The 10,882-nt window shown below is 36.6% G+C and overlaps 1 pseudogene; it reads left to right on the plus strand.

Annotated features, from left to right (window-relative positions):
• The first annotated feature begins 1,010 nt into the window (after window positions 1-1,010).
• On the plus strand, window positions 1,011-10,528 carry LOC107709353 (uncharacterized; annotated as a pseudogene).
• The last annotated feature ends 354 nt before the right edge of the window (window positions 10,529-10,882 follow it).

Here is a 10,882-nt window from a genome sequence, read left to right on the forward strand (position 1 = left end):
AACACTCCTTAAAAAAAGGAAGAAAAAAAAAACTTGTAATGTAACTTAAAATAAAGTTATTACATAAAATCAAAGTCAATATTGGGTCATATGCAATCCTATAATTTTTTTATAATATTTATATAATATAACTATTTTTCTCTGCCTGAATATATTAAAAAGCAAACCCGACTAAATGTTTTCTGAATTGGCCAGAAAATTGGTTGAGAGTCCTGAGCTTAACCCTATTGAAAGTCTTTAGGATGTGCTGGAGTCGACTTTGAGTGGTTAAATTCTCGGCCAAAAATTAATACAACACTTGATGGAAATAAATGTTGTGATGTTGCATGATGTTGCATAAACGAATGCGCAAATAATCAAAACTAAAGACGTTCCAAAAAAAAAAAAAGACTTTCATTGGGGTTGAGGTCATGACTCTGGTGGCCAATTTTTCACAATTTGAGCCTGATTAATCTTGTCATTGTCATTCTGGAACATGGGTACGTTTTCTGGCATGGTTGTTTAAGAAATGAAAAGTTACACACTGCATCATTAAAGTTAAAAGCATTGTTGCCAAACATACAACATGCCAGAAACATATTAATCACTGCAATAATGATTCAATCCTAAAATCTTGAGTATTTGCTTATTTAAATCCAGATGACCAGGCAGCGTATAATATAATATTTCTGTCAGGACCACTATCGTCAAAGATGACTGACAATTAGCATACAGTTCAGATTGGCTGTATGGTTCTGTTCTGGTAAGAACTCCCTGCGCATCCATGCAGCCTAGCATGGATAAGCCGACACTAATATCAGTTGAACTAGGTTGTGCATCAGAATGTTGGGATCAAAGAGCGGATGTTTTATCAGTGTCTAAGAGACAAAGGCTGACGAAAAGATAAAAAGAGGGAGGATTACAGGTGCACGTCATCCTCTGAACCGGGTTATTATCCGAGTCTCCAGGTTATTAAAGGCGACTCCAGAGTGCATAAGATCCTTGTGAGGTGAGTCAAACAGACAGGATAAGTCATTCTTACAACGCTGAAGAATCTATTGATATATTTTTCTCAGAACAGAAACAATCACAGGTAACATTTAACATGTTGTTACTGTGCTCTTGTGGGATCATTCAGCACATGAAAGCAAACTGTTTGTTAGAAATTGTGTGTGGTGTTTGACAAACCACAATAAACAACTTGTTAAATAGTTTTTCCATATTTTTTTCACAGGATGTTTAGGGTCTTACTGCTCCCGTTGGCTGTGACTGGTGAGATGTATCCACTTTTCGTATCTTATTTATTGACATTAAAATTGTATTTCTGAATATTTCCAAATATTATTTTTAAAAGGGATTCTTGTATGTAACTACTTAAAATATTAAAATTAGCTGTGATGTAAAAAAGGAGAAATCCAGGAGAAATCTTACACAAAATTTTAATTTTTATCATGGTTATCAGTTTGTGCCAAAATAATTACTACTATACAATCATAATGAATTAATACTGATAATAATTTAATTATTTGTTTACTTATTACTTACCATGGTCATCAGTTTTTCCAAAATAATAATTGTTTTTATTACTACTGTAACCTTTTATCTTTTTTTTTTTTTTTTTGGATCACAGTACAAGCCTAATGGCAATTACCATAATTTTACTGTAGTAACAATTGACTAAATGTAGTATGGTATTTTGGTTGAAACTGATTACAATTGTAAAGGTTTGTGTTTTCCTCAGTTCAAGTTTCATGAACAAATGTTCTTCTGAACTTTAACCTTTGTCAGGGTTTAACCACGTCTGCTACTTTGCAAAAATATCTGTGGCACATTGGAACATTTTATCTGCTTGTTAAAGTGTGTGATTGCAAGTCATAAAACAGTTTTTATGGCTTGTTAATTAGAGGTGTGCTATTAGGTGATCTGGATTCTCTTTTTTCCAACTTAATTGAGCTTATATTAAAAGGACATTTGTCATGCTTAATATATACGAAATAAGTTGCAGGTTTGATGTTTTTGATGTGTTTGCAGGTCTCCATGCAAGACCACTGCACCGATTCCCAAATGGCAAATTGAAACAAATTGGCCCACAAATGGTCCAAGATGAACACAGGGGCAACTCTGTTCTAAACACATGAACACTGGTGTGAAACCGAAGAAGGAATTACCAGCACTGACATGCTCAAGCAGAAGGTTGCCGAAATGAACAGAAGAGTTTCCAGATGTATGTCTGCAAATTCATTTTAAATATCAATGTACTTTGTAGACTGTGAACCTCAGAGTCAGGGCCTGGTTGCAACAAACCCTTTAAGCTTAGTTATAATCATCAACAGTTAGTTGCAAATCCATATAAAGTTATCCACCAAATTCCATAAGAAAAAGCAAAACGTCACTCCTTTTTATAATACAATTTAAGCAGCTGCAATAGACTCCCTTTCAAAAGCGAAATAATATATAACACTAACTAATGCAATTGGCATATGCAGTAAGAGTGTAGAGCTATGAATTAAAGTGGATAGCATAGTTCATTAGGTCTTGGAAGAATTTAATGAGAAATGTCTGAGTTCATATTGAGATCTCTGGCTTTTGATTGCAAACTTGTATTTGGTATTTGGGCAAATCTGAGCACAGTTTGAGACATCTTTGTGATCTCAAATTCTCAAGAAGAAACATAAGCTTTGTTTAGCCTCATGTAGGAAAAATCTGCTATATTTTTTTTTCTAAAGTCTCCTGCTTCTCAGATGTTTCTTCTGAGAAAAAGACCCCAATAATCTCACATGTGACTCCTCGAGAGTTTCAGATCTCAACAACTCATGAGATTTATTTATTTATTTCCAAGAGAAACATCTGAGAACCATGAGACTGCATTTGTTGTGGTGTTTCCTCTACAGTGGATGAGTTCAGACAAGGCACTGAGAACCAGCTGCACATCCGGCAGGAGCTCAGAATGCATAACAAGATGAGATCGCAGTACAGCGCTCAGAGCAAAAAACATGAGCAGAGAGTGATCCCTGCCAAGGTATACAGACAAGGCACTGAACCATCCAGAAACATCCTGATGGACCCGAACACCGGTCTATTCAAAGAACACAGGAATGAAATGGACAGGACAGTAGCAGGCTGTAAGTCTCACTTTCTAATGGAGATTGTCTGTTAATGAGAGCTACAACTGAAAACACTTTGTGAACACCATATAATGGTCTACCAGTTAGAGTAGTGACAAACCAGTATTAACTGACATAAACTGCCCAAAACAACGACTCATGTTTTCTTTTATCTTCATTAGCAGCTAAATGGGAAGTGGTTTCTGACCACGAGGACATAAAAAGCCAAGACTCTTCAGAAAGTAAGAACCACATCGCTATTCCCATTGAGTTCCGCAGGCAGGGAACAGAACCTTCCAGACGCTTCCTATTGACATCAACACTGGGATGCTCAAGGAGGAACTTAGCGAAATGAACAGAAGAGTTTCCGGCTATAAGCCTGCAAAATAAGTGGATTTCAACAACTATGATACACAAAGTAGATTCTGACCATATTATTTTCTCCAGTCTACAATCCAGCACCTATTGCAAAGAGGCAGGGGACAGAACCTTCCAGACGCTTCCTGATGGACATGAACACTGGGATGCTCAAACATGAAGTTAACGAAATGAACAGAAGAGTTTCCGGCTGTATGTCTTAAAATTCTTTTTTTTTTTTATATCAATACACGTGGTAGATTTTGGACCTATTTAATCCGATTTTTTGTTTTCTCCACAGTCTACAATCCTCCAGCTTATGAGATGAGGAAGGGGACCCAGAATTCTCATCCCACCTTGTGGATCCCAGAACTGGACAACTGCTGCCTTCTTTAACCGAGCTGCAGAGGAACGCAGCTCCATGTGAGTGTTTCAAAACTCTCACATGACATCAGTCATGTTTTATGGCTTGAAAGTTAGTAAAAATATCTACACTACTTGCAATTTTTGGGATATTATAGGGTTTCCTCAAAAAAACAAATTTTCTCATAATTTCTTACCATCTTAAATTTTACAAAATAGTTGTTTAGTTATACTGTTTTTTTCCTCTACAGTGGATGAGTTCAGACAAAGCACTGAGTACCAGCCATACATCCTACAGGAGCTCAGATTGAATGAGATGCACAAACAAGGCACTGAACCTTCCAGAAACCTCCTGATGGACCTGAATGCAGGTCTACTCAAGGAACACCAAAATAAGGACAGGAGAGCAGGCTGTAAGTCTGAAGTTCAAATATCTGAGAACAAAACATTTCTGTCATTGAATCAGCCATTGTCTGTTGATGTTGAAGATGTTTTTCCAATACTTTAGAAGTCAAGTGATTTGTAGAAAAATATTGATGGTTTCAAGCCTGGACTCTTGTATTCTTTCACCTTCATTAACAGCTAAATGGCAAGTGGTTTCTGCACAAGAGGACATAAAAAGCCAAGACTCTTCTGAACATAAGGAGAACCACAAAGCAGTTCCTGCTGAGTTCCACAGGCAGGGAACAGAACCTTCCAGACGCTTTCTGATTGACATGAACACTGGGATGCTCAAGGAGGAACTCAGCGAAATGAACAGAAGAGTTTCCGGCTGTAAGTCTGCAAAATAATTTGCATTATTAATTTTAGTTGTGCTTTGCTTTTCCAAAACCTCTAAATATTAAGCACAACATGAAATCAAAACTGCAGGGGAACTTTGCATGGACAAGCACCACTCATGCTGTTTCTTAAGAGAAATCTAGTTTAGCAATGACACTGAATAAATTCTGGGTACCTTTATTTGTGTGTTATTTTCTCCACAGTCTACAATCCAGCACCTATTGAGAAGAGGCAGGGAACAGAACCTTCCAGACGCTTCCTGATGGACATGAACACTGGGATGCTCAAACATGAAGCTGGCGAAATGAACAGAAGAGTTTCAGGCTGTATGTCTGCAATTAAATGTCAATGCACATAGTAGATTGTGGCCATATTTAACTAGTTTTTGTTTTCTCCACAGTCTACAATCATCCAGCTTATGAGATGAGGAAGAGAACTCGGAATTCTCACGCCACTCTGGTGGATCCCAGAACAGGCCAACTGCTGCCATCACTAACAGAGCTGCAGAGGAACGTAGCTCCATGTGAGTTTTTCAAAACATGATATCAGACATGTTTTAAGGCTTGAAAGTTATAAAAAAAACATCTACACTACTTGCACTTTGGGACACTATAGGGATTTTTCCTCAAAAATTTTAATTCTGTCATCATTTCTTACCACAATCTTAAAAATAAAGGTTTCAAAACGTGGTTTTCACAGCAATGTCATAGAACCAATTTGAGTTCCCCCAAACCTTTGTTCTGAATGTTAATCTAAAAAAACTTTTGTGCAATGGAAAAATTCCATGGATGTTCTTCATGGAACCATCAATGCCAATAAAGAACCTTTGTTTATAATTGTGCATATTTACAAAAAAAAAAAAAAAAAAAATCATTCTAAATATTGTGTTTTTCTGTGTGTGTTTTTTTTTTCCGTCTACAGTGGATGAGTTCAGACAAGGCACTGAGTATCAGCCGCACATCCTACAGGAGCTCAGGATGCATGCCATTATGAGACCATACAGTGCTTTAGTGAAAGTCACAGGCAGAGAACTCTTAGAATTGGTGAGCTTTCCTTATCAATGGGCATTATCTTTGCTGGCTAATTGGAAGACTTTATTAAGTTACATAACTGTTCATTTGCTTGTCATCATTTGCAAAATCTTTGGACTTTGGGTTATTATAAAGTTGTGTAATGCCTCTAAAATATAACTGAGGGTCAGTTAGAGCAATTTTGGGCCAAAAACAAAAAATGCCACCATGCAGAAAATGCTGAAAGCAAAGTAATGTTTTGGTCATTTTTTTCCAGATGAGAGCTGGTGGACAATGTTTGGCTATGTTCATACCCTATGACTGCATGAAGACCATCTCTGTGCATAAGAAGCAATTCTCAGTTTTACAAAATCTGTTGTCCTTCATATATGTAATTTTCTATCTAGTACACTTTATTGCTGTATTCAAATGTTTCATGCAATAAAAGTGTCATGCAACATTTGGACTGACCTCACACTTTATATCTGCAAAATAAATGCATTAACAAAATCTTCTTTTTGGCTTGTTAAATTTATGTTTTATATGTTTTTTTGTTGTTGTTGTTTTTACAGTTTTTATCATTAGTGACATACGGGGACAAATCACTTCTTGTTATTTGGCATTTTATAAGAGTAGTTTGAAAAGACAAAACTGTTGCTATGCAACCTGCAGATAAGATGCCAACGTTCAATGATTGTTCAGTTATATTGATCATTTACTGCTGACCTAATCTCGGTCAACAGCTTATCTTAGCACTAATAATAATGTGATAAACAATCCCGTTATGATCAACAAAGAGACATAACATTTTAAGTATAAAGCCTACTGTATCACATTTAATATTTGAATTACCAAAGCTCTAAATTGTGAAAAACCTGTTGTACACAATCTACTACATGCCTTCTGTCGTCTGATTGACAGTTCATACACTGTTAGCAAGAATAAGCCTTTTAGGATAATTGTAAAAACTTTCACCTTCAGGCCGTGGTTTATATGTCTTTTTGCTGTGAAATCTTTACTGATTTTTATAAATTGAATGTAAAAATGACTTTTTACATTGTTAGTAATATTACAAGATGAACTCTTACTGGACTGAAGCCAAATGAATTTCATCTTACTCGCTGGCCATATAAAAACACAATATCTGCTTTAGTGGGTTAATCGAATATCTGCTACATAAGAATTGTGGTAACTTGGTACTATGCACTAATATATATATATATATATATATATATGAGCAATATCACTCGAGTACGAGTGCGATACCGGCTCTATATCATCATGATATAGAGCCGGTATCGCTCGAGTACGAGAGTGATATTGCGTTTATACAACAGTTAGACGGAACGTGTGCAATTAAACAAGAAACAACGGAGTGCCTAATAAAACCCTCTTTTGTGCGGAACTACTTCCTTTAGAGTTCCAAGACGAAAACCGCTGCTGAGCAAAAAAGAATATAAAGGCTCGTCTCAGTTTTGCCAGAAAACATCTTGATGATCCCCAAGACTTTTGGGAAAATACTCTGTGGACTGACGAGACAAAAGTTGAACTTTTTGGAAGGTGTGTGTCCCATTACGTCTGGCGTAAAAGTAACACTGCATTTCAGAAAAAGAACATCATACCAACAGTAAAATATGGTGGTGGTAGTGTGATGGTCTGGGGCTGTTTTGCTGCTTCAGGACCTGGAAGACTTGCTGTGATAAATGGAACCATGAATTCTGCTGTTTACCAAAAAATCCTGAAGGAGAATGTCCGGCCATCTGTTTGTGACCTCAAGCTGAAGCGAACTTGGGTTCTGCAGCAGGACAATGATCCAAAACACACCAGCAAGTCCACCTCTGAATGGCTGAAGAAAAGCAAAATGAAGACTTTGGAGTGGCCTGGTCAAAGTCCTGACCTGAATCCTATTGCGATGCTGTGGCATGACCTTAAAAAGGCGGTTCATGCTCGAAAACCCTCCAATGTGGCTGAATTACATCAATTCTGCATAGATGAGTGGACCAAAATTCCTCCACAGCTCTGTAACAGACTCATTGCAAGTTATCGCAAATGCTTGATTGCAGTTGTTGCTGCTAAGGGTGGCCCAACCAGTTATTAGGTTTAGGGGGCAAACACCTTTTTCACACAGGGCCATGTAGTTTTGGATTTTGTTTTCCCTTAATAATAAAAACCTTCATTTAAAAACTGCATGTTGTGTTCACTTGTGTTATATTTTACTAATATTTAAATTTGTCTGATGATCTGAAACATTAAAGTGTGACAAACAATACAAACAAATAAGAAATCAGGAAGGGGGCCAACACTTTTTCACACCACTGTATATATATATATATATATATATATATATCTCTTAGATGACCTTTCAGATGTATTTATTTTTTATTTAATAAAACCTTTTATAATAGTAACATTAAACATTTTTTCATGTTTCCTCTAAACCATGTTTAGAATTTAGAATAATTGGCCTGATTAAGCCCTAAATAAAACAAGACAAATCTTACAGTTTTAAATAAACACATATTGTCACATATTTCTTATTAAGTGGTACAGTATTGTATTATTTGTAGATTATATTAATAGATTACACTTTGTATAAACATTTGCAAATTAGTTTGTAAAAGGTATCATTACATGCTTCAGGTTCCCATTACGAGGCAATATTTGATTACATGTTTGACTTGGCAATATTTGACTTAAAGTGATTTGCAGGTGCTTTTTTAATCCTTTGTAATGACATTTTTTTCTAGCCTTATTAAATGTATGCCTTCTTTTATGTCAAATTCACAGACTGTTTAATGAGGTTCATAGCTGGCATATTGCATTTAAATTCATAATAACAATGTTATGAGATTAATGTTTTCAACTTATAGTTTTGAATAGATAAATGTTAATTAATTTGAAAAACTGAAATGATACTGAAAAAATTTAACTAAAACCGCCGGTTTTACCGTAGGTGGCGGCAAATCACTGTCTTTGTCACTGAATCATTCATTTAATCGATTCATTCAAGCAGCTGATTCATTCAGGAACGAAGTAAGTGATTAGGTGTGTTCGACTTGAGAGAGAGGGGGAGGTTACCGCTTGATGATTCCCCATACACAGTGATAGGAGCTGCATTTGCATCCCCGAGAGGCGTTTCAAAGATGGCCGCCGAGTGACATGACTTGCCTTAATAAAGGGACTTTGCCCTGGTGCATTTGCATTCATCTTACGTCATCACAAAAGTGCACAGCACATGACAGAAAACAGGATGTGGTACAATAGGCTATATTGTGTTTTTATTAGGTTTGGTACCATTATGTGCAGCAGAGTAAGTGACATTTGTGTAGCCTATGTGCAGTTTTCTGCTGTTTGCAAACACACTGGCCTAGAACTGGTCCACATCTTTTTAGTCAGAACTGAACCAAAACAATGCCATGACGCAACCTGAAGTGAGCCAAATAATAAAAACTGATGTTGCCGATATATGAACCTTATATGCTAATTTTGTATGGCTGAGTTCTGTGGGGGCTGACGGACCATATGTGACCCACATGTGGCTGAAACACCAAAAGCCATTATTTAACCATATTTACGACACATATTTGTTATTTAAAATACCTATTTGTTATTTAAAATACCCATTACACAGTATCTTAAACATCTTAAACACATTTAAGAAACACATTTAAGAAACACATTTTCTTATTTTTATAATAGAATTTTGATAACAAAAGTAAAATAGACGATAACAAAATTTATGTTGCAAATATCAGATGAGTGAATACATGTACAGTAAGTAGCTAATTGATACTTTTAATGTCTCGCCAGACTCTCACTCACAGTCTGTCAGGAAAAATAAGAGATAAAAAAAAACATTAGTATACCATAATTAGTATCATATTTTAATATTAAGACAAGCACATAGCTGTACAGACCTATCTGTTTTGAATTTCCTGATAAAATAGACATTATTTTAATTATGAGACTTTGTTTTTATCAAAAATAAATAAGTACTAAATAAATAAATGCAAAGCTTATTGCGTTTTATTCATGCATGAGAACTGAAACGAATTAAGTTCAGCACTTGTTCGGTACACCTACCGAACCAAAAAATTTTTTTTTAGTGAAATGTATTATTGCACCCCTAGAAAACATTCAAAACAGCAAAACTGCACTTACCTGAAGATACGAATAACGATCAGATTTTCAAATTTTCAGTAATCCACCAAGAGGAATAAGAAAAGATACAAGCAGCCAATAGCGTTGTCCTACTACTGCGTACACTACGAGTTTATGTTTCAATTTGGTGTAGGCCTGCATCGTAATCGGCTCACGCATGCGAATCGCACCACAGTTCGCCTGCAACCAAACTCAGACCATCTCCTTCAGGTAGTCTCAGGATCAGAAGCCCGGTGTAGGCCTACACACCCGGGTCCGCGTGACAATTTTTAAGTTTATCAAGCGAACTGTGCCCAGTTTTTAAGTAAACTGCCATTTTGAAATTCCCCTAAACATGCGTAATCGTTTTCAAATACCTCCGATTTCACAGTCCACACTAACACGTGAAAACGGCGTCCTCATCTGTTAAACTGGTATAATTAAAGTTTTTTTTTTTTTAAACGTGAAAATGCAGAAAATGTTCTATGATGGGTAAGTTTAGGGTGTTGGTTACGTTATAAAATGTATAACTATCTGTATATAAAAACTATAAAAACTATAAAAGTCTGTGCAATGTCCCCATTTAGATAGGTAGGCTAAACATGTGCGTGCGTGTGTTTCTTCCCCCACCTCTCTTTTCTCTCTTGGCTCTTTTCCCTGTCCCGTTCTTCTCAGATCTCTTGGCCCTAATTGGATGTGCAGGCTGCCTGCACGGTGATTGGAGATGTGGAGCGCATGCATCTTTTAAAAAAGGAACGATTTGGTGGCATTCGGGAGCAGATAGAAGCCAAGTGAGATTTGGTATAATTACTTGAAGGTTTTATTAACAAATTTCGGGAGGAGCACGTGCAGATAAATTAACACGGCCAGTCCATCATCAGTAATTACACCATCTATCCAACCAGAACAAGAGAGAACCCCTATAAATAATCAAAGTAGCCTTACCTTCATTTTCTATAGTCTTTCAGCATTCGGTTCACTTCTTTTGCCTTTTTACCACAGACCCAATTTCCCGTCCAACGAAAAGACCTATACTGGGGATTTTTCAGATCCTCCGCCGCAATTTGCCGGCCCCATGATCACTCCTTCTCCGCCAGACACGGCCGCCGAGCACCAGGCTTCATTGCGGCCGCTGCTCTTCTCGACCAG

The sequence above is a fragment of the Sinocyclocheilus rhinocerous genome, unplaced genomic scaffold (genome assembly GCF_001515625.1).
Source record: "Sinocyclocheilus rhinocerous isolate Xijiao unplaced genomic scaffold, SAMN03320098_v1.1 scaffold3206, whole genome shotgun sequence".
NCBI lineage: Eukaryota > Metazoa > Chordata > Actinopteri > Cypriniformes > Cyprinidae > Sinocyclocheilus > Sinocyclocheilus rhinocerous.